Source organism: Canis aureus, chromosome 30, assembly GCF_053574225.1.
Source record: "Canis aureus isolate CA01 chromosome 30, VMU_Caureus_v.1.0, whole genome shotgun sequence".
Classification (NCBI taxonomy): domain Eukaryota; kingdom Metazoa; phylum Chordata; class Mammalia; order Carnivora; family Canidae; genus Canis; species Canis aureus.
Genome location: NC_135640.1, coordinates 37,647,571 through 37,672,032, shown reverse-complemented (window position 1 = coordinate 37,672,032; position 24,462 = coordinate 37,647,571). Strand labels below are relative to the sequence as shown.

At 43.1% G+C, this 24,462-nt stretch overlaps 1 long non-coding RNA gene across 1 annotated transcript; it reads left to right on the top strand.

Annotated features, from left to right (window-relative positions):
* The first annotated feature begins 1,471 nt into the window (after positions 1 to 1,471).
* Positions 1,472 to 16,794, top strand: LOC144301953 (uncharacterized). The gene is made up of 2 exons (XR_013368888.1): positions 1,472 to 1,912; positions 16,069 to 16,794. It is a non-coding gene; the product is annotated as an uncharacterized LOC144301953 (long non-coding RNA).
* The last annotated feature ends 7,668 nt before the right edge of the window (positions 16,795 to 24,462 follow it).

The following is a 24,462-nucleotide window of genomic DNA, read 5'->3' as shown; positions in this document are numbered from 1 at the left end:
TTAAGGGGAAGGGACAGGGAGTTCCCATACACCCTCTACCCCCCACACCAGCACAGATTCCCCCACTACCAACACTCCTCACCAGAGGGTACATTTGTCACAACCGATGAGCCTGCATTGACACGTCATAATCATCCAGGGCCCCTAGTTGACATTGGGGTTCACTGTTGGTGCTGCACATTCTGTGGGTTTGGACAAATGTCCTAGAGAATAGTTTCACTGTCCTAAAAACCTTCTCTCTTGGCCTGCCATCCACCCCTCACCTCCTTCCACCTCAGGCCAGCACTGACCTTTTTACTGTCTCTATCCTTGTGTCTTTTTCAGAATGTCACACCAGACTGGTTCCCTTTACTTAGTTCTAGGCATTTAGTGTCCCTCCATGCCTTCTCCTAGCCTGATGGATCATTTCTTTCTAATAATGAGTAATATCTCATTGTCTGCATGGACCACAGCTTATCTATTTATCTACTGAGCTTTGCATTCCTGCCGGGAATGAACAAGAGTTCCTGTTGTCTCTACCAGCACTTAGCGTTGTCACTGTTCTGGATTTTGGCCATTCAAATGGATTTGTAGTTTTGTTAATTTTTAAAATAAGGAAAATATAAAATACCGGCATCAAAACAGTTTTTAATGATGCTCCTAGACATGGATATCATTGTTAAAGTTCGATGTGATGCTTCAGGGTTGTTTTTTTTTTTTTTCCAATTAATAGGTGCATTTTGATTTTTATAAAACCAGTGTAATAGTGCATATTTTGTTGGTAACTGCTTTACTTTTTACTTTGTAGGCCATGATAATCTTTATATACACCATTTTTTAATTTTTTAAAAGGTGTTTTTTATTTATTTGACAAAGAGAGAGAGCACAATCAGCGGGAGTGGCAGGCAGAGGGACAGGGAGAAGCAAACTACCTGCTGAGCAGGAAGCCTGATCAATCCTGGGACTCCAGGATCATGGCCTGAGCCAAAGGCAGACCCTTAACTGACTGAGTCACTCAGGCGTCCCTACACTATTTCTCATAGTTGTATGATATCCCTTATATACATGAATCTTAAAATCTAACAAGATTGAGACAAACATGCTAGTGAATATGTCTTTGCATAGATTTTTGTCATTCCCTGTAATAAATTCCTTGCAGTGAAATTAGAGGGCTGTGAAGTTCTTAAACTTTTGATATTTATAACTAAATAACTCTATGGAAAGGTTAAATGAATTTTTATTTCCCAACATATGAAAGTATATCTGTTCTCAAATGTCACCAATATTAAGTTTGGTGAATTTAAAAAATGTTTGCCAATTTGGATCTACTTTACTGTGGTTTAATCTCCACTTCTTTGAGGATGGGAAATGTAGTTTTTTTTGGCATTGCCTTCTGGAAGAGAGAGTAGAATTTTTTCTATAGACTGTCACACGTGTCACTAAGGAGGGAGCACAGTGGGGTGATGAGGAGACAATGGGTGGGTGGGGCTGGGTGGGGGAAGGAGGGACAGCCAGGTGCTGAGTCTGATCACCTGAAAAGATTCAGGGGTCCTTTGCTCCCATGCTTCTTAAATTCAGGTTGGTGAGGAGAGAGATGGGCACTGACTTTAATGTTCAACAGAGACAGAGAGGACCGTTTATTTAAATTTAATTTTTACCATCATCCGTGAGTGCCCAGGGCAGTGCTTGGCACTGAATATACTGCTCCTTTGACTAAGGCTTCAGCTCCAGGATAGTGTCTCTGAATCTTTGAGAACTTTCCATGGTTATGGGGATCTCAAAGTCCATCTCTGGCATCAGAATGGATGGAGATCCATGGTCAATAATTAAGCCAGAACTTTGCCAAGAAGGTCTGGACATTTATGAAAGTATCTCCAGCTTCAGAAGGCGGACCAAGTGTCCCACTGCCACTTTCCATAGAGGATGGAACCAGGTAGGCTGAGACTACCAGTGGTGGGGAGGCAACTCCAAGGGAGGGCAAAAATCTGTGCTCCCACTAGGGTGAGGGCCTGGGGAGAGGGGCTTTCTCCACCTAGGGATGGAAGTAAACACAAATCCCTTCTGTTGTGGTTCAATTTGTAAGTGAGTGGCTTACCAGAGGAACACTGTAGTTAAATCTCATATCTGAGCTTTATAAAGATGCTAATGACTAGGGTGCCTGGGTGGCTCAGTTGGTTAAGCATCCGACTCTTGATTTTGGCTCAGGGCATGAGATGGAGCCCCACATTGGGCTCTGTGCTGGGTGTGGGGCCTGCTTGAGATTCTCTCTCTCCCTCTGCCCTTCCTCTCTCTCTCCATCTCTAAAAAGAAATAAAAATAAAAAAAAAATAAAGACGTTACATACTATTTTGCAAGGTACCAGGCCTGTCTGATGCTCATGTGTAATCCTATATAAGATTATTCCATGCTGTTTAAAGTCTATTTGCAAAGAGGACCAACATCTATAATGGTCTATTTTATGAGAAGAAAAAAAAAAAAAAGGGAAAGGAGAACAGTTTTGTAAATGCCTTTCTTTGTAATTTTCACAAGACTACGATGTTTTGTTTGAATTGAATTGTTCACTGTTCTTCCTGGTTTGAAATTATGGAGAGTGTATGGAAACGCAGTCTGTCCAACTCTGTCAAAACTTGACTTTCCAAATATTTAATGTTTAACTTTGCCAAATGGTTTTCACACCCAGAATCTATTTCCAGAACCGCAAAGGGATTCCTCCCTTCTTTCTCATTTGGGCGTGGAGACCTAGCAAGTGGACAGGCGGATCCCGTCCACCAGCAGAAGCAAACTTCCTAAGTGAGCCAGCCGTGAGTGCCAGCCCAGAGGAGCGCTCAAGTGCATAAAGGCACTCATCCATTTCTTGCTCATCCTTCCTGATTCCTGAAAGCACAAGCAGACGTAGATGGGGAAGTAGCTTCTAGAAAGGTGTTTTTATGCAGTTAGAAATCTCCTTAGGTGTCCTGAATTAATCCCTAGGTAGGCAATAGCATGCTTGATTTAAAGACGTCAAAACATTTTTTTAAATTAGACCTTCTTCCATCAGAGTGTTGAACTAGATACATTTATTAAACAGCAGAACACAGCATCTTTTATGCTCACTGATGATGGTTGAGTGGGAACAAAATTTAAACTTTCTGTATTTTAGACATCTCATCTCCTCATAAGCAAGTGGTGATATGTGCAAGGTGGGATAGCCCACTCCAGAGTCATTTTTTGTAAATGATTAATATTTTCATCCAATTATTAATTCACCAAACATCATTTGTGCTTCAGCCTGGGATTGTTGTTCAGGAAGAGAAGATGAATAGCAAAGTCAAATGGAAACCCAGAGGCATGCTGGGTTTAATACCGCTGTGAGCATCCACTTTTTAGTTCTTATCCATTGTTGTTATTACTCTGTTTTCCTCTGAAGATAGAGGATGTTGCATTTGTAAACTAATCTTTTTTTTTTTTTTTAGATGGGATAGGTACTGGTTTCTTTTTTCTCTTTAAGCATTTCTTCACCTTAGATGTTTAAAAGATGAACATTTAGTTGTGATGGTAACAGAAATAATAATGTGCCTTCATAAAGCCCGTGAAATTAATATGCACAGTACACTCTAAATAAGAATGTCATTGTCCTTTTGGTGTTGGGACTATTAAGATACAAAATGGGAGCAAGCCAATTCCAGGTATAACAGAAGCCAGGGGGTCCTGAGCAGAGGAAGGACTTGTTTCTATTCACATTTTGAAGAATAGGGAGGCAGAGAGTGGTAAGGAGGCTCTTTCAGTGATGCTGGTAGGAGAGGAAGGACTCAGATTCAGAATGTGTTTTTAAAGGTGAAGGTAATAGGATTCATGGATGGATTGGATCTGGAGCATTAGAGAAAGAGAAGAAACAAGGACAATTTCTAGGTTCCTGCACTGGACAACTATACTGGGCAACTTTTAGTTTCTTGCACTGGGCAAATGGTGCTATTTGTGACAATGAAGAGGATGGTTAGATCAGAAGAGGACACCTGGGAGGCAATGATCAACAGCACAGTTTTGACTGTTAAGTGGGAAACACTGCTCTCAAGTTGGGTTTCCTAGAAGGAGTGCCTGGACTGGAGATTCCTGTGCATGTGATTTAGAGGGTGGGCTCTCAGGAGAAAAGTTATGTGGGGTAGAGCAGGGACCTGATGCCACAGGGAACTCTTCAGCATGAGTGGCACTGTGGCATGGTCTCTCTTTGATGCAAGCAAGCAGGCTGGGTTTTTGTATCCCCATAACAGCGAACTGGCTAGGGTACTCACTCACCCCTTTGAGGGCATAATCTCCCCAACATTTCTGGATGAGGTGTCTTTCATCAGCCCTCATCTCTCAGCAGCCACGGGGATTCTGTGGAAAGGATGCAGTTGTGAGCTACTCGCAGCCAATACGTACAATCCCCGAGTGAGGGACACACTGGCTTGCAGAAGGTCTATTACACTGCCAGGTAGACAACCAAGTAGAGGAGTAGAGTAGACAACTGGAGCTCAGAGAGGAAATTGGGGCTTGAGGGGATAAAGGTAGGGGAGCAGCAGTGTGTAGCCTGATATTTAAAGCCATGAAACTAGCTGAGAACAAGTCAGGAGGTAATGGGATGCGGAAGAGAATAGCCTCAAAAACTGAGGCCTCTAGCAACTCAACATTCAAGGGTTGGAAGAGCAAGAGGAACCCACAAAGGGACCTGGAATGGAGAGACTGGTGAGGTCGGAGGAAAATCTGGACAGAAGGCTTCCCAGAGCACCGTGGGCAATGTGTGCCTGGAAGGAGGGTGGCCAAGTAAGGGGGCATTGAGAATGGACTCCTTGAGTTGGGCAAAAGGGAGGTTACTGGTGAGCTCAGTGTGAACAGTCTGAGAAGAGTGATGCAAAGTGAATCCAGGCCAGGATGGGCTCTACAGAGAAAGCATGCTGCAGCAACAGGACAGACTGTACACACTGGAGGTGGGCTGCTCCTGCTGGAAGGGGGTGCGTCAGAGGGAATGGGTGCGAGGTGGCCAAGAGGGGATGGAGGTGAAGAGGCAAGAGCTTGCTCATCAAGGCCTTGGATGCCATGTCAAAAAGCTGGGATTTTAGGCAACAGGAGAAACCACTGGAACGATTTTAAGGAGAGAATAAACATAGTGGGATTTGTGTCTCATTCTGGAAAAAATTTTATGCCCTTGTATGTAGGTTTGTGTGCCTACACTGCACACCCTTTTTAAAGCCATAGGAAATCATCATGAGGGTGTGTCTCCATAACTGTAGTTTCATTGTATTTTCCTGCAGCTTAGAAGAGTTTTCACCTCTGTAAGTCTCTGAGCCAGCTTGGATACTCACTTTCAATTTCTTTCAACACTTTTTTTTTTTTTTTTGAAACAATGGTGCTTAGAAAATGATACAAAAAATAAGAAAAAAAAAAGGAAAATTATTAAGAATTTCTCCCAGGAGTTTTAACATTCTCATCAGCATTTTCTTCTTGATTCATCCAAAGAAATCTTTCTTTGCGAAATGGGTTAAGCGTTGTTGTCAGATAGCCCTGTGAGTTTGACATGTCCAATTTTACCCATATTTTAGCCAGCTGAGTTCAAAACAAGGACCATAATTTCCTGGAAACATCTGGTTCTCTATCCACCATCTGGCATGATCTTGGTAACTCTTAACTGTTATTTTGTGCCATTTTATCAACTTTTATTTATTTTACATTATTCATTCGTCTTGGAAAGGATCCTTAATGCTTATCAGAACACACTTCTTTCTAGTCTCCTTCCTTTTAAAAACAGTAGAGCTCAGTTGTACTTTTGTTCTAAGAAAGCAACAAAAATGTTTCATACTTAAGCTCTCAGGCCATGCTGACTTGGTATAAAAAAGTTTTCTTCAGTATATATTCCCTAAGGGTGCATTAGAGTTTTTTGTTAACCAAATCTTACTGGCTTTCTGACTGTTGGTGGGAATCTAAATTTGTGTGATTGCTTTGGAACACTTGGAAGAATCTACTAGATCTGACAATTTAGAAACCTTTTAGCCTAGCAATTCTATTCCTGGATGTGTACCAAACAGGAATGTGTACATGTGTTTGTAAAAAGAAAAATACCAGAATATTCATAGTGGCGCCCAACGGAAACCTCCAAATGCTCTTCAGCGCTGGAGTAGATAGATTGATCATGGTATATTCGCAAAACGGAATACTATACAGTTGGAAGAATGAATAAAATACAACCACATGCAACAATATGATTGAATCTCTTAAGCATGATATTGGGCAAAGTATATACTATTACTATTCCATTTATATAAAGTTGGAAAATAGGCAAAATGAATGTATGGTAGTGGAAGCCAGGCTAATGGATGTCTTTGGGGAGACTTAGTGGCTGGAAGGGTCACAAGGGAAGACTAGCACAGACATCAGTCATGTCCTATTCTTGATCTGCTTGCTGGTTACTCATGTGTATTAACTCTATTCAAGTCTTTCAAATGGACATTTTTGATTTGTTCATTTTTTCTGTACAGATGTACTTCAATCTAATACCCTGTAATAATAAATTTCCCTCTTCATAAACTGGCTAGTTTGGTATAGAAGTAAAACACCTTACCTGATGCAATATGCAAAAATGTGCCCATTATGTCCCACTGTGAGAAAGTAAATATTTGCTCCCTGAGCCCTGTTTCCTCCTCTCAAACAAAAACATTAAATGACTCGGGGCACCTGGGTGGCTCAGCCAGTTGGGCGTCTGCCTTCAGCTCGGGTCATTGTCTCAGGGTCCTGAGATAGAGCCACACACGGGGCTCCCTGCTCTGCAGGAAGCCTGCTTCTCCCTCTACTTCTGCCTGCTGCTCCCTCTGCTCCCTCTGCTTGTGCTCTTTCATTCAGTCAAATGAATAGATGAAATATTTTTAAAAAATTAAAAAAACAGCCCAGAAAGCATAAAAAGAAATAAAATATTAGGACTAATTTTAAACATATTAATAAAAGTAAATGTGATAAATTTATCCATAAAAGGAAACTACTCTGAAAAAAAAATGAAACAGAACATCATGTCTGTGCTTTCTTAGTGGCTTCCTACCAACTCAAAGGATATTCGATTTCAGAACCACAGTTGAATTCTCACCTCTGATTTAGTCCCAAACCTCAGAGCACCCTAATCCTCTTTTCCTTCTTGAGGATGTTTCTTTAAGAGATGTATCAGAGAAATGGTTCACCTCAGTCATCATCTTTGAACACTGAGCAGTTTCAACTTTCCATGTGACATCCTCCCAGACTTCTCAGTGTTCCCAGTTGGCATCTTTTTTTTTGACTCTTGGCACACTGGGTCCACTCCTTACACCCAACCATTAGCCATAGCCTTGCATCCTTTCTCTGTGCTTGTCCATTCCACCTGGCTTCAGGGACTTCTAGCAGCCCAGCTCCCGCCCAAGAAGGCAAGCTCCTGGAGGACTAGAGTCATTGCTCTTCTTCCCTTTTGGCTTTTGGCTTCACAGTCAAGTTCTTGATGGGTGCTTGGTAAATGGTTATTGTGGAATGATATCCCCTGGGTGTCGGTGATGCAGATAACAATGTTGAACATATTCTACCTCTCAAGAGCATCCTTCTAAAACCGAATCTGTGCAAACAGAATGCATAAGAATGTGAGTTCTATGCATTGCACAAGCACAGAAGTTCAGTTCTGAGGCTGGTTTCCCATTTGGATTTTTGAAAATTATCTCATTTGGTACCTGGAGACCTTCCCACCATAGAGAATTGTAATTGCTGCTGAGACACTCTCAGCTTCCCCTTGATTGCAGCCAGAGGGATTGGATTTGAGTGTGGATTTACGCCCTTGACCACCTTTCCTACAGGGGAGGAGAAATGTGTCAGGTTCTTTTTCTTTGTAACCATCAAGCTCTTAATTAATCACGACAAGAGTGACATGTTCTCAGCTTCCACCCAAATTGAACCATCTCATATTTTCTCATTTCTTATTTTGAGCTTCATTTTTCTCATAGAATCCAGTTTCTCTAAACATTAGTATTTATAAACCAATGATCTGCTATACATTTGACATATTAATCCTACTGTTATCAAGTTCTCTGAAGATTGAACAAGATTGAATCATTTTGTGATTTAGAAAAGTTCTTTTTTCCCCCATGGTGCTACATAATTTGACAGGCTTCCTTAAGAATGTCAGAGGGTGCAGAGTTCACATTTAGCATGATTATGCTTCATCCAGAAGAAAGATTTTTCCAGATGGTTTGGAAGGCTAAGGGGCAAAATTTGGGAGACCAGGAAAAATTCCCAGCATATAATTTATGGGAAATGCCTGTTCAGTCCTTTTTACAAAATCCTTTCTTCCTTCCACTTTTGTCTTAGTCTGTTATCTGAAACTTTCTTTTCATGGGACTTGAACTTCTATGCCTTTTGTAGGCAACTTTTAGCCCCTCTGAGTGCTGGGGGACAGTATTCCTAATGTAGTTTGTTTATTAGATATGATCAGGAAATTGCCATTTTTGTAGGTTAAAGCTGTCAAATATCAGCAATTTCATATGGCTTGATCTAAATATTGGTTCTTGTGATTGTGTTCATTCATTCCTCAAACATTTGTCCAGCACCTGTCATGTGGCTGACACAGCACTAGGCTGTGAAGCTACAGCAGGGAATAAGACACAGCCCTGTCCCCTGAGAGCCTAATAGGGAGCAGCTGCACAAATGTCAGAAATTGTGTACAGAGTGCAAAACTAACACCATGATTGAGAGCTAGGAGTCATGGTGGGGCACTTGAGTCAGTGCTGGGGTACAGTTGGGGCGAGCGGTGACCCTGGTAAAGGGAGTGGGAGTTGGCCCACTGAGGGAGAGATAGGAATGTAAAAATAACACCCTGGTTCTGGAATGTTCCAAGGTCTGGGGTCTGGAATGTTCCAAGGGGAATAGGACACACTTACCTATGGTGGAAAGAGAGAGCCTTTGGGGGTATTGGGGATCTCTGAGACTGAGAAGATGAGTAGAGGTTTGTAAACCATGCTATGGTTTTGGAACTTTTTCCAAGGGCAATGGGGAGGAGCACTTTAAACTGAGACATGGTTAATATGTGTGGTTTGAGGGATAGTGGGAGGGGCCAAAGTTGTGACAGGGAGGACCATCAGGATGAAGGCCTGGGTACACTTTTCCTTTGTTCTGCTGATTGTTTGTTCTTGAAGGGAATTGCTTTCTTTAATTTTGATGTGAAAACAGAAATCCTGCCATGATCCTACAAACCCACTGCCTATACAGAGGTTGAAACAACAGACCAGCCGGGCTTGGCACCATACTACCTCTGATAGGCAGTTCTGTCTCTTGCAGGAGCTGCATAGGGCAGCTCTGGGGCAGCTTGTCCAGCCACCAGCCATGGCAAATGGCAAGTGTTCTGGGCACATCAAGGATGGCAAGTCATTGTCTTGGGCTTGGAAGCCACACAAAAATACCAAGACACAGGCCGTGTCCCCAAGGCACAGTCTTTGTCCACTATGTAAAGGAGCCACAGAAATACACATTTTTGTTCAGAAATGCAAATAGGAAAGAATCACATATAGATGCAGCAGAGTACCTTATTTTGGAAAATTATCCCAATCTTCTGGAAGGCAAGGAGAATAGGGCATAGGCAGGGAGACCTGCTTAAATACTTAGTCCACAGTTGTTTTCATTTATAATTTAATATTAAAATCTAAGTCTAAAGCACATAAATTTATCTGATCCCGTACAGTACTTTGGCTACTGCCCCTAGCCCCCTGTTATTTTTCCAAGCTGGTCTAAATTTTCCAGGTTGTTGGAAACCCTGGTTATCCTGTGGCCTTCAAGAACATCTTACATTAAAGCCAGTCACACTGAGTTATGGTTTTTCCATCAACTAAACCTTTTCACCAAATTGCCCATGGCTGAAACTATTTTCTGATAGATAAATATTTTCAAAGTTCCACTGTCAAGCCCAGTTTAGAAATGTCAAGTTCGTAATGACTGTACCCACCAGTGTCTCTTCCTCCTTATGGCACTTTTTGTGTTTGTTTGTTTGTTTTGCCAGAGCAACAAATCTGGGAGAAAAAGTAGAGATCCACGTATTCAAAAGAAGTTCCAAAGAAAGAAACAGTATCTTCTTTGTTATAATTTACAATTATTTCAGAAGTATCTTGATACTCTTTTATTTTAAAATCACACCCACCCTCCTGTTCAAATCCAGCTCTTGTGCCCATGACTGTTATGACTTATAACAAACAACACAAAGCAGCAAGAAATACTGTTTAAATTCCTCACAGAAGGGACATGTGGTCTAAAGTTTGAGGATGCACATATGTTTGGTAAAGTTAAAAGAAGGGATAGGGATAGGGTTTGTGTGTGTGTGTTTTCTGTTTTTGTTTTTGTTTCTCTCTTTTTCTAGAATTTAAATTCAATTAGCCAACATATAGTACATATTTGGTTTCAGATGTTGTGTTCAATAATTTATCAGTTGCATAGTTTTTAAGATCAAGAAATACAAGCCAGATTATTTAAAAATCAATGTAAAGTAGGGCACACACGAAAAGCAATATTCTAATTATGAAGTGTACTGCATAGTATTTTTGTTTATTTCTTTATGAGTTTATTTATCTGACTCTTCCCTAAGGTGGCAGCTGCTTCCTTAGAGGCGCTTCTGGCTGCACTGTGACGCCAGCCCCTGAGAAGGCACCCGGTACATGGAACAGCTATTAAATAAAGAAACAAACCCAGGGGTGAACGATCAGTGCAAGTGCTTCAGGACAGTGCTTTGGTCACATATCTCCTAGGGACTGAGCATTTGTCTCCCCTGCCTTCCCAAATTCCTATGTTCAAGTGCCAACCCCCAGGTGGCTATATTTGGTGATAGGGCCTTCAGGAAAGTAATTAAGGGTAAGTGAGGTCAAAAGGTTGGATCCTGGTCTGATAAGATTAGTGTCCTTACAAGGAGGAGAGAAGAGAGACCAGAGAACTCGCCCTCTGTCCACGCCCAAAGGATAGGCCACATAAGGACACAGGGAGAAAGTGGCCACCTATAAGCCAAAAAGAAAGCTCTCACCAGAAACCCAAACCAGCTGGAATCTAGATGGCAGACTTTCCAGTGGCCAGAACTGTGAGAAAATATATTTCTGCTGTTTAAGCCACTTGATGGTGGTAGTTTGCTATGGCTGGCTCAGCTGATTAGCTCATGCATATCTTGGTGTCCACTTGGCACATGGAGTCTGGGGTCACTTACCCATGGCCCCCGTCAGCTGATAGGTTTGCCACAATGAGGATTCCTCAGTTCATGTTTTCTATGAACTACAAGAAACTCCTCTTTTAGCAGCAGAGCCGATACTCCTGGTAGTGACTATGGTATTAGGGCTAGAACATCAGGGGCAATGTTCTTCCCTTGACAAGGTCAAGCTTAGGACTAGGGCACCCCAGACAGCTTCTTGGCAGAAAACTGCCAGTAATTCATGAAAACTAAAGTTCCGTATTAGTCCTTGGAGTCAGAGTAACATCAGCCCTCTTGGGAGCTACACCCTCAAGTTCATATCCTGAGCAGTTTAATAACCTGGGGACAGCAACACTGAATATTACGAATCTTTTAGAAATTCATGAAGTCAGAGATGAGGGTGGGGCTGCCTTTTCAAGATGATCGGACAATGGTTATGTTCTTGGAATAAAAATATCTTATCCTTGACAAATTAATATTTGTCCTGCCAATAGGTCCCTCTTGGTCTGCTTCTTTGGTGGAGATGCTCTGTGGCCTGTGCTGCCCTGCCAGGGGAGTTTTCATTTGGGGGTACAGTTAGTAGAGATGACCCACACCACTTGGAAGAGTCTGGGGTATCGGATTCCCATAGATCCTGTCGGCTTCCTGCCACCTGTTGGTTTTGCTTCTGTCTCTGGTCTGGCTTCCCGTGGTGGCCTCACACCATGGAGTTCTGCGGAAACTCAGTGCTTCAAAGCCAGGTCAGAGCTCAGCATGGCTCTCAGCTTGGAAAGGAGGCAGAAGAGGGAATGGCAGTTCTTAGGAATTTAGGGGGAGTGCAGTGTAGAGGGAGAACAAAGCAACATTTCATGGCCACCTCCAGAGGACCTAGGCTGCTCTTGAACCCATGAACTAGCGAAGAAAGTCGCATCTAATTACAAAGTCATGAAGGGGGGCTCCAGCGGGCAAACAGATGAGGTGCAAGGTTGCCAGCAAGCAATACTGAGGTGTATCCAGGACCCAAGGCTGGACAGGTCCCTCTGAAGCTGGGAGGATTCACTCCTGTTTGTGCACACCTGCTTAGGAGGGTCATGGCACCTGGTTCCCATGCAGGGAAAGCTGTCATCCTGTATCACTCCTGTGCCAAGAGCACCACTGAGCAAGTTCTTCAGCCAAGTAGCCCTTTTCCTCAGAGAATTTACAATCCGAGGTGGAGGTGCCGGGTCTGAGCATAATCAGTCAATGCCTCCTGGCCACAGGACTTGGTACTTGGGGAAAATATCCCATGGATATGTCTTTGGTTTTCAAATATGGGCAGCATATGAGTATGATTAAAACATAATTAATACCATGATTTAAGATGAGTAGGACATCACAGTTGTCAGCATCCAAGTCAAATTTACTAATGCTATTTGAAAATTCCTTGTCATGGTACACATCAAAAGTATAACTTGTTGGGCAGCCTGGGTGGCTCAGTGGCTTAGCGCTGCCTTCGGCCTGGGGCGGGATCCTGGAGACCAGGGATCAAGTTCCACTTTGGGCTCCCTGCATGGAGCCTGCTTCTCGCTCTGCCTGTGTCTCTGCCTCCCTCTCTGTGTCTCTCATGAATAAATAAATAAAATCTTAAAAAAAAAGTACAACTTGTAACAAATCTCCATAACATGGATTCCTTATACTTTCTCTAAAAGGTGAACACCCTCAGACACATACTTATCGGAGGTATGCTTGTTGATTAATTAATTCCTGGAATGAAAAACAGCATCACCAGTCTCTGAGTTTATAGTGTGCACATCTGAGCCACCATTCCATGCCTAAAATATTTTCATGATTCATAATTACCCTTCATGAGAAAGCTTGGATTTGCCTCCAGCATAGAGGAGAGAAAACTCCTTGTTCAAGAAATGGTTTTTGTAACAAGGAGATACCTTCACGCCGTGGGTTTTCAGCACTCACTCAGGCAGTGTCCTGGGAGGCTGACTGAGTTCTGCTCAAGGCTCTATGAAGCCTGCAGATCAGCGCCATGATATTAAGCAAAGGAGCGGGGATGCACGTGTTTTGGCTCAATGGAGAGCTGTTCTCAGCTCCTCTTAAAGTAAGAGTGACTCTGACTACCACCACAGATTTCAACTCCCCACCATCTCTGTCCAGGGCAAGGAAAAATCCTGATCCTAGGAAACATTGATCAAAGGAAGCAAAGACTTGGAAATGGTATTGGAGGTTCCTCATTGGGCATGCAGCCATCATATCACAGAGGGTATTTGAATCAAAGTCTTTGGAGAAGTGAGTCAAAGAGGACTCAGGGCTGGGATGTCTGACTGGCTCAGTCAGTAGAGCCTGTGACTCTTGATCTCAGGGTTGTGAGTTTGAGCCCCACATTGAGTGTAGAGATCACTTAAAAAGAAAAAGGACTTAAGGCTTAGTTGTGGCAAGCTGATCAATGAAGACCAAGAGGGATACATCAGGACCAGAAAGGAATAAATGAGCACAGAGTGAAGACAACTGTGGTTCACCAGGAGCCAAAAGGGATGGGGTCACTATACTAAAGTCCTCGGCCAAATCTGACCTGCTAAGTTTTTGAATGGCCTGTGAGCTAAGTAAGAATGGCTTTACATTTTCAAATGGTTGGAAAAGGAGCAGATGAAGACTGTTTTGTGGTATATGCAAAACACGTAAAAGTCCAATTTCCATATTCATAAAGACAATGGTTTCACTAAAACACAGTCTAGCTCATTCATGTATGAATGGCTTCTTTTACACCACAGCAGCAGAGCCTGGAAGTTGTGAAGAGGAAAAATGGCCCACAGAGTCTAAAATATCTGCTATCTATCCCTTTTTAGAAGCTTGCTGACTCCTGTTCCAGAGCATCACTGAAGAGAAATGCATTGTACGGCTTTTATTGTATGTTGTGTATATTAAATCACAAGCAGTCCTCAGAGTGTGGTCTGTGATCTCCGTGAAGTCTGGTGTTAAAACTGCCTGAGTTAATGTTAGGAACAGTATCAACCAGAGGTCTCCAGATAATGGTGCCTACAGTGGACAGAACCAGGAGACAACACGTCTTCCAGAGTTTGTGTTGGGCTCTCTCTCTGGTGGGCTGCATCTACTCAGGATAAAAAAGTGGAAGAAGAGAGCCTGGAGGTGTTATAAAGATCTGTAGTGACTAAGAAAGCCTAGTATGTGACAAAGTCACAAAGGAACAGAGACATTTGGCTCTTACGTTGACTTTCTATATGTTATGGGTTGAACTGTGTCCCCCCATTCCCAAATTCGTTAGTTGAAGCTCTAACCCCCAGCATCTCAGAATGTGAGCTTATTTGGAGACAGAGTCTTTACAGAAGTAATTAAGTTAAAATGAGGCCCTAATCCAAAAAGACTGGTGTCCTTATCAGAAGAGGAAATTAAGCCACAGACATGCACAGAGGGAGGACCACATGAAGACACAGAGAGAAGATGGCTGTCTAAGCCAAGGACAGACACCCAAAACAAATTCTCCCTCACAACCCTCAGAAGAAACCAATCCTGCCCACATCCTGTGCCCTATAGCTATGAGAAAATAATTTTGGGGGGCACCTGTGTGGTTCAGTTGATTAAGCAGCTAACTTTTGGTTTTGGCTCAGGTTGTGATCTCATGTGTCATGAGATTGAGCCCCAAGTGGAACTTCACGCTCAGCGAGGAGTCTGCTTGAAGATTCTCTCCCTCTGCTCTTCTACCCACTATCTTTCTCAAATAAATAAATCTTTTAAAAGAAGAGAACAATTTTTTGTTATCTCAAGCCATCCAGCCTGTGGTACTTTGTTATGGCAGCCAAGCGACTGATACACCACCTCATTTGATTTTGGAGTGAAATTGTGCTTAATATGCAAACATTTCTTTGTAAATCATTTCTCATTTCTGTCTAATTGTTCACAGATTTTGTATGTGATGATACATATTTGAAGCAAAAGAAATAGCACTGATAAAGGGCAGAGAGCTTTTCAAAAGTCATCCTGGCTGGTTGTTGGGATAGTTCGAGTAATTTACTATAGACAAAGCTGGGAAGCTGCTTTGCTTTAAACATTACTTTCTTCCACAGCAAGTGGAAAATTACTCTAAGAAGTGATTCTAAAAAGATTATTTTTGTTCTTTGTGACAAGTTTTCCAAAAGAAGTTACAAAAAGGTTGTCTTTATCTGGGCGATTGTTTGAACTGTCTCCTCACTGCCTCAGTTCTGCCCATTTTTGTCTCCACCTCCACTTCATCTTTTGAGTTCTTGCTTAACCAATAATACACACACCCAAGGTGGGATTTCTGATTTTTATACAGATTGTTAAAAATAGCACAACTGTGGGCAGAGGAATGACCATAGGAAGTGATTCACTTCCTCTGGTCAGCTTCTCGGACACCTACCAACTCCTGAGAAATAGAAATAATAGAAATTACACTGAAGGAATGTGGTGGGTCATTGCTAGACTGGACCTGTCAGTCCGGTGGGCTGACAACCATACAGGGCAGACAGCAGCTCAAAATCATTGAGTGCAAAATGACTTGCTCAAGGGACATGAGGGTCTGGCACCATCTCTTGATTCCTCTTTCCAGCAGTGACTAAGCTGATTTAAGATGCATTTCTACTTGTCACTGAGACTATCTTTGAAGTCTGGAATCATGCCTAACTTCCACTCCACAAATCCAATTCTTCCCTCTAACATTGAAATGGTATAGTGGATGGTCTCTACAACAGAGACACTTTCCCCTCTGCTTATGGGTACATGTTGGAGCTGGAGGTGGTGGTATGGACTTCCATCGGTGGCCTTTGGTCCAGTTCCAATAGACCCTTCAAGGTGGTCCAAACCATTCCATTTGTTTTGCTGGTCAAGGCTATGTTGGCTTCTCTTAAGACAGTGGTATGCCCAGACAAGAATAATTGTACTGACTTTGCGCCTTATCTGGTGTTTTACAGATTACATTTTCTCCAGTGAGGTCTCATTAATGTGCACTGGATCTGGACGGTCTTCAGTGTCCTTCCCTCAGGAGACAGAAGAGGGCTCAAAGGCCCCATAGGCTGACTAGGAGACTTCCCTGCCCCACCTCTGGCCAGAGAAATGGGAAAATGTGATTCCCCATTCAGGGGATGAAAGCTGGTGAGCCGTATTATGGAGGGTCTGAGCCCTCGGATGCTCCCGTTTCTCCTTTCTTTCTCTTACTTTCAGTAAAGCATATCACACAATTATTATTCAACTGAATCTATAAGCCCTGAATGAGGAATAAGTTTTTTGGAAGATGTAAATATATACTTTCAAAAATCACTTGACGAAATATTTTTTGGAACAAAGTGGATTAAAAATAAATAAAATGATCCATCAAATCAGAACAATCACAAAAAATCTATCAAGATTCATTAGCAAACTTCTAAAAGAAATCACTTAAGATGTTTTAGAAAAGGGGTGCCTGGGGGGCTCAGTCGGTGAAGCATCCAACTTAGTTTTGGCTCAGGTCATGATCTCAGGGTCCTGGAGTCAAGGCCTGCAACAGGCTCCATTCTCACTGCAGGGTCTGCTTGGGATTCTCTCTCCATCTTCCTTTACCCCTTCCATTCATGCTGTCTCTCTCAATCTCTCTCTTTAAAATAAATAAAATTTTTTTAAATAAATGTTTTGGAAAAAATAATTTGCAAAATGTTAAAGAATTTTTAAAAATGTTTTTAATCCAATACACAAAACCAGTGTTTTAATTCCACATTCTAGTCAGTAAAGAGCTTTGTGATGAAAAGGGAAAAAGGAAGAAATGTGGAGAGTGGGAGAGAGATGGAGAGGAGGAAATAAGAAATGAGGACAGATGGACAGGCAGGATGATTGTAAAGGAGAAGGCAGCGAGCTGCACAGGTGAGCCAGGGAAGCAGGGGTGGAGGAGAAGGACTGAGCTAAGAGCCCATGGGGCATCCCGAAGGGTCTCCAGATGACTGGTACCAATGCTTGTTGCCCATTACCCCATTATAATTTCATGACTGCTTTGTGGAATGCAGGTTGACCAGTCACCCAATATTTGCAAGTTTTCAATTGTTCTTTCTCCCAAGCAAGTCAAAGTGGCATTGAGAATGCACCATTTTAGACAGTGTGGGAAGGAGTGCACTCCAGTGGGGTCAGAGCCCATACCCCCTAAGGTTTGAATGAAGGGGGAGAGGAGGGCAGAGGACACTTTGGTCTGCAGGTTGCCAGTGCAACGCGCCAGAGTTTCTTAACCTGGGGCTTGTGAACCTCCAGAAATGACCTTCCCAACTGCAAGGACTTTATGTGGGTTTTCTCTTGGGAAGATAGTGTTCCTGCTCCTCCTATGCCCACTGGTGCTCTGAGCAGTCAGGGTCACAGGGAAGGGAGGCTGCCTCAACAATGAGATAAGGCTCCTTTCAGCAAGGAGATAAAGGGGAAAAAGAACAAATAGAGGTGCACCTCAATCACCATGGGTTCATCCAACTCGAAAAATCTCGGGTTCAGTGATTAAATCAAAAGGACCAGGGATGCCTGGGTGGCACAGTCAATGAAATGTCTGACTCTTGGTTTTGGCTCAAGTCATGATCTGAGGTCCTGATATCAGGGTCATGGGTTCAAGCAGCAGGCTGGGATTCACTCAGGGCAGAGTATGCTTGACTCTCTTACCCTCTACCCCTCCTCCACTGCACCCACTTCTCTAAAATAAATAAAAATTAAAAAAACAGAAGGACTAGAGCTGTAATTAATTTTTTTAATTATAAAATTGGGGCACCTGGGTGGCTCAGTTGGTTGAGTGTCTGACTCTTGCTTGCAGCTCAGTTCATGACCTCAGGGTCACTGAAGTCCCAGGTAGGACTCCATGCTGACTGCGGAGCCTGTTTGAAGTCCTCTCTCCCTCAGCCCCTCCCCTCACTCAACAGCTCTCTCTCTCAAAAATAAATAAATAAATAAATAAATAAATAAATAAATAAATAAACAAATGGAATATATTGAAAAAAATCAGCAATTTGGAAATGCACAAAGAATGGAGGAAAGTACCATCTAGAATCTCATTCTCAGGGGATTAGTCAAAGTTTGAAATTTGGGATGTATTCACCCTTTCTCCCACATTTAAAAAATATGCATAGTTAAACATAGCAAACACATAACATATAAACACGGAAGCTATGTGTGCGACTTGCTAATCTTGAACGTGTCATCTTACGGACAACAGTGGACACAATGCTATGTAGGTATTAAACATTTATTTGCTTCATTGAAAAAAAATCACACTTGTGTGTGCTGGGATAAAACTCAGTACCGGGTAAAAAGTGATCAGTCCTATGGCTTCAGTACGGCTTACTGGGCCACGTGCAAGGGTCCAGAGGGCAGCATGGGACTTAGTTCTGGTTAAATAAGCCAGCTTCTCCCTCTTTGGCTTGCGCTTTTCAATAAATACCCAAAAAACTGTCAAGCCTAGAAGCTCTAGGCTGCCACAAGCAGGCGTTTCTCCCCCAGGCAGGTTATCAGCTCTGCCACGTTCTCCTTCAGACCCCCGGCTTTCTGTGATGCTTGTTCCTCTTCTCCTAGGGAGCCATTCCTGACTCTCTTGGAGATGAAAATCTGCTTATGGGAAAGGCTTGGAATGTCGACTCACTCTCACCGTGTCCATCTGCAAGTAACAACCACGGAAACCCAACCTCTAACCCCTCCACACCACGGGGTGAGATGGGACCTGGGATGTGATGTTTCCACCATCATCACAAAGACTGCTGTTGAGCTCTTACTACATGCTAGGCACTTTACTTCCCACCACCTCTGCTTTTCAGACCTGCTGTAGGGAAGGATTTAGCATTTCCAAGGAGAATAAAGCCCAAAGAGCTTAAGGAATTTGTGTAAAGGTGCAAAGCTTCATGGTAGAGGCAGGATTCTCTCTGGGGTCTCCTTGTGCCCTTCATGGTGCCCCATGCCAACCTGAGAAAGAAGGCATTGTTCCATGAAACCACTCCATGTGGCTATAAGGCAGTCACCTGGCCAAGTGACCTAAGACTTAAGCCCTTCTGGAGATTTCAAGGGACAACCTCAAAAACCATCTAGGATGGCAACCTCTAAGTCACAGACCCATCTCCCCAGTCTGCTTCACACCTGCCTTGGTCACAGGAACATTTCCTCATTGGTGACTTAAACCCTTGGGATCTAAGTTTGGCATCTGAGTCAAGGTTTGGATACCCACCCCATGTGTAACTCCCAGAGATCAAAATCTTCTGATAGTCTTGTCTGTCTCTTGCAGATCTTGTCACAAGTTTCCTTCGTCGTAAACTATTTCAAACTTTCTTCAAAGGCTAAAAGTGTTCAAAACAAATTTTGGAGGTGGGGGGGTATATGAAAATTGGATAGAATTTCAGAGAACAAAGGTAAAGACTGGAAAACAGGGCTGTTAGGACAGGTAATTATTTGGTTCTGTAGGGAAATTGGGGGATGGCTGTTGTCATGAGAATCTTGGTTGGATTCTCACCGATGACCGGTGATTTTGAACTCTGTAGAGAAACAGCTAGAGCCTCTGGAAAGGCATTCTGGCCACCACACGTTGGCTCCAGCTCTGGACACTCTTCCACGACTGTTGGTATCTGCCTCTCATTTGGTTCTCGGACTTGCCTTGAGAAGGAGGAAGAGGCTGATGGTGGCCCTGTAATATGCCTTACTGTGTTACCAGAAACCGGCTGCATCTCATAAATTTTCTGTCTCCTCTCCAGTTCCTCCCCAGCAACGTAAAGATAAAGACAGTATCTGAGACCATCATCATGACGATTAACTGAATTAATCTCCACCCCTTGCTCAGAACAGTGCTGGCCACATTACACGTTAGCTGTTGCTGTTGAAATCAGAGCCAGAGGACAAGTCAAATGCAAAAGCTTGTACGAGGCTTGGACCAGATGTACGTTTTTATTTTTTATTTATATTTTTTTCAGACGTACGTTTTTAAAATGAATTTTGTATTTATTAAGGGAGTAAGATTTACATAGAATAAAGTGGTCAGCTATGAAGTACGCTGCAACAGTGCAGGTACCTTTGTGGTGACCACTATGCAGGGGTCAGTGGTCGGTTTGCCTGGCTTGACTTAACCCTGACCAAAGAGCACTTGGAGTCTCATGTTAGAAGGGGCTCCTGTCTTTGCTATTTTGCTGTGTCCACCACTATGGACTTAGGAGCCTGGCAGGGTGATACGTGCAGCCCTAAATCAGTCAGGTGCCTTCCACACTGTCTCTTTTCTGGTCTCCTGTGGCTTCCACAGTCTCTACTCTCACCATCCCCAGAAAGCATCCCAAAGAAGGGTCCCGAAGCCATAGGCCCTGGCCCATTGACCATGTACATGAAGCTGCAGCCTCCCTGGGTCCTTGCTGTTCCCCAACCCACCACACAAGACCCCTCCTCAAATATCCCCAGCACCCTCCCTCTCTTTGACTTCTGTTCAGAGGCTTTATCCAAGGACTTCCTGACACTGGCCCCTCCACGTCTTCTCTGCCCTCCCACCCTGCCTCAGTTTACCTCAGTACTCATCACCATTTGGCACCTCCTTGCATGTTGATTGGTTTGTGATCTATCTCTTCCTCCACCAAACTGCAAATGCACACTCCAGGAGAGCCAGGATTTGTGCTCTCCATGGCTCCAGGATCTTCAGGACCTCACCGTGTAGGATACAAGGATCCAAAGTCTGTGCTAAATAGACATTCGGGGTGGGAACATATGAGTGGGTGAATGGAGGGAATGTGGAGAGTCCAAAGACAATTGTTTAGAGGGATGAGACTAGCTGAGGACCTCAGGTGGCGCTTTCCAGTCCAAGATTCAGGCCAAGCCTGGTACCATATAGTGGGGCTGACAGTGGTTCCTGGAAGGGCTGAGGGCATGCGGTGCTCTCCTGCCCTTTGCTGGTAGGGTTGGGAGTGGGGCTGTTGCTCCAAGCATTTGTGCAGGAGCTCTCCTAAGGTGTGGAGTTGTAACCTTGGAGGTGAGAAGACCATGATCCCTGCTTTCACTGCAGCCTCACTGATGGCCAGCATGCCCTTGACTTATACCTGATAGAACCCCTTCCGTTATTATTAGCAATACTTGTGATTTGTCACCAATATGGCTCGCATATATTTCTATATCACATTAGAGCTATCTTGATAGATGGTTTTTGCTCGTTGTGACTTTGATATTATAATTCTCAGATGCACCAGTAGGTCATTTTATTTAACAAGTTAATAAAGAAGCATATAGATCACAAATTCATTTTTTAGAAATCATTTAGTATCTGGTATCTGTACCATTGATTTGCTTTGAGATCCTGTCGTATTTTATGGATTTAAGAACGTTTTCCGAGAAGCAGTCCACAGTTGTCATCGAAACCTAAGGGGATCCATGGCATACACCGGGAAGGGGTCCCTGTCTTTGGAGCTGAGGGTTGACAGGAAAAGCCTCATCTGAACCAAGAACATTGGCCCCGCCCACTCAACCTTGGTCCAGGTCCTGGGACTTGGGCGAAGGGTGACCTCAGGTGTTGGCATCAGGGGATTAGAACCTCCGCCACCCAGGCATTTTGTCAATTCTTCCTTTCCTCCATCCAATCTGCCTACCCTTCTAGTCCCAACTGTTTCCAATAAACACGACCAAGTCACTCGTATCCTTACAGGATTTTGCTACTGTCAAAAAGGGAAGCATATTTGCCTTTCCCTTACCTGGCTGTGAAGGTGAAGACACCTGTGTGGAAGCAGTTACAAAACAAGCTGCCACTCTGTGGTACCCAAACCCCTAATCTAGACCGAGCCTCTGTATTTCGGAGAAGCCTTAAATTCATAAAGACAGATGATCGCATTTTCCTATCAAGTTCAAACAAAGCATCAAACTGTAGAGTTCAATGAGTTTCTAAGTCCAAAGCAAATATTTGGAGAAAGGATGGTGGTAGACAGGAAAAAAATTGTAGGAAGTGTAAAAACAAGTTATACATGTTGGCAGATCACATATACTATTATTCTCGTGAAATACTTTGTTCCGTTCAGCTTACTTAGTGAGGGCTGGGGAATATAAAGGAGATGATAGAAATGACTTTGTTTTGGTCTCAGTCATAAATGCCACTGTGAGCACTTCGGCAGGACACTGAAGCTTATTATATTTCTCATTTTATAAGCCCGTTGTGTTCTCTCTCTGTGTCTCTGTGTCTCTGTCTCTGTCATACACACACACACACACACACACACACACACGACTAGCTCTGCTCTTTTGTGTCAGTGAAGGATAGATCTAAATTTCTTTTCCTCTTTCATTTCTCTGCATGAAGAGACACTACAGCATCAAAGTCCACATAAAACACACTCTGCACATGCAGTCCCAGGCTACAGCCTCATCTCCTCTGTAGGTCCCAGGAATATAATGTGACTGAGTGTTAATATCTGAAAAATGCTTTGAACTCTTGGAAAAAGATACTGTATTAAAAAGAATTCTAAAAAAAATCATCATCCCGCCTAAAAGGCAGAGCCGTGCCCAGTAAGAAGGCCGTTGACTACATGGGCAGGCCAACTTAATGATTTAGAAGTTATCATTGTGACAACAAATCAACTCGAACCATAAATTAGATCCTAAAATAACCCTGCAGACCTCACAGTCCGGGTCTTAATATCGAGTGAAGTCTTTACAACAGGAATGTATTTAATTTCATCCCACGTAGAGGCTACTTTAACATCTAAATCTCCTTCGGAGAATATGACCATTTGCCAAATTTAGAATATGCTACAATTTTGGGGGAGGGATGAGGGAATACCAACGTCCCTGAAAAAAGAAGCTCCCCCAAACCCCCAAAAAAACAAAAAGCAAAAAAATCACCTTGCCAAAGGCAAGGAGTAAGATACCCCACGCCCCGTATGTACGGCTGGTTGGGTTGCCACAGCCCCAAAGCGCCATCTGAGCATCTATTTTTCCAAGCAGTTGAGAGCAATGATGTGTACATTTTTCATGTGTAATTAGGCAGTGTAAGGCGATCCCCGCTGCCGGCGGGCTGCCGCTGCCCTCGCCGGGGTGAATGGCTTCCAGATTTCACCCCCATCTCTTCTGTCTAGACTCTACGTTGCTATTTTTTTCCTCCTCGCTTAAAACAGACTCCAATATAAAATGCCAAAAACAGAAGTTTTGTCCCTCTTTCTCATAAAGATGTGGGACAGAGCTCGCTCTGCCAGACAAGCAGGGCCCCCAGACTTTCATAAGACACGTGTCGTCTGAAGCTGACATTAAAGATTGTCCAGGCGTTTCAGCGGGTCATGCAAACTTTTTTTTTTTTTTTAAATATGGTTTTCATTAAGAAAGCGAGCATTTCTAGAGAGGTGTGGCTGGGGCTGGGAGGCGGGGGAGGGCTGGGTGGGAAGGCAGGCAGGGAAAGAAGCAGAGAAACGGGAAAGCTGCCTCCTGAGTTTTCCAACAACGCTGTTATTTATGCTGCTGCTGAAATGTGCATTGTCTTAGGAAATGGCTTTTGGGGAGTGAAGAAATGATGTCATTCTATTACTGGGGGCATATCTTGTTGAGTGTGCCGATGATCTGAGTGAAAATATAGTCACTTAATAAAAGAAGATGGGGGAAATTTTTATGACACAAATGCCCTATTAATTGGCAGGATTTGTATATATCTTATTCTTCCGGGGGTAAGGAATCATTTTTTTTTTCTTTTCTGACTTGGGCTTGAAAAAACATTACCATGACTGAATCTCTTGAATGAGATGAGATGCTAGAAAGATGAAGGGCCCCTCGATTTGACCAATGGGGACTGGGGCACATTCCCGTTGTGGTGGTTTAAAGCCGCCTTATTTAATCCCATCCCAAACTTCTGCAGTTTCTATGGAGATGAAGTTCGTTTTCTTTGGTTTAACAAGCTTTCCGTATGCGATTTAACAAATCGAGCTAGTAATATGGGGAAGATTTCTCAAGAAAAGGATGAATAAAATCATGCTATTTATGGCATCTCAAAAATGAGAGATATTTGTTCAGAAACTTGAAGACAGGTTTCAAGGTCCACTGAAACAAAGAAAAACAGAAGTAGTGGATACATGACATGCAAATAGGCTTCCCATAGCAAATGAGAAGAAATTCAAATATTTCTGTATATTGTTTTTTTTCCTTCTCCCTCTCTATTCTGTTTTGAAATATATCCCACAAAGTGGTACCCTTGGGCCTATTAACTAGAGATTTAAAACCTGAGAACCTCGTCGTAATTTATATTATAAGCTTTTTAGGGGCTATGGGAACCTTTTCCTAAAAATATGCAGAATTGTCCTTGCATTATAGAACTCTTGTGGTGCACTCTTTTCTTCAATATTGCTTCATTCCCCCATAACTTGTTTTGAGCACCTACTTTATGCATC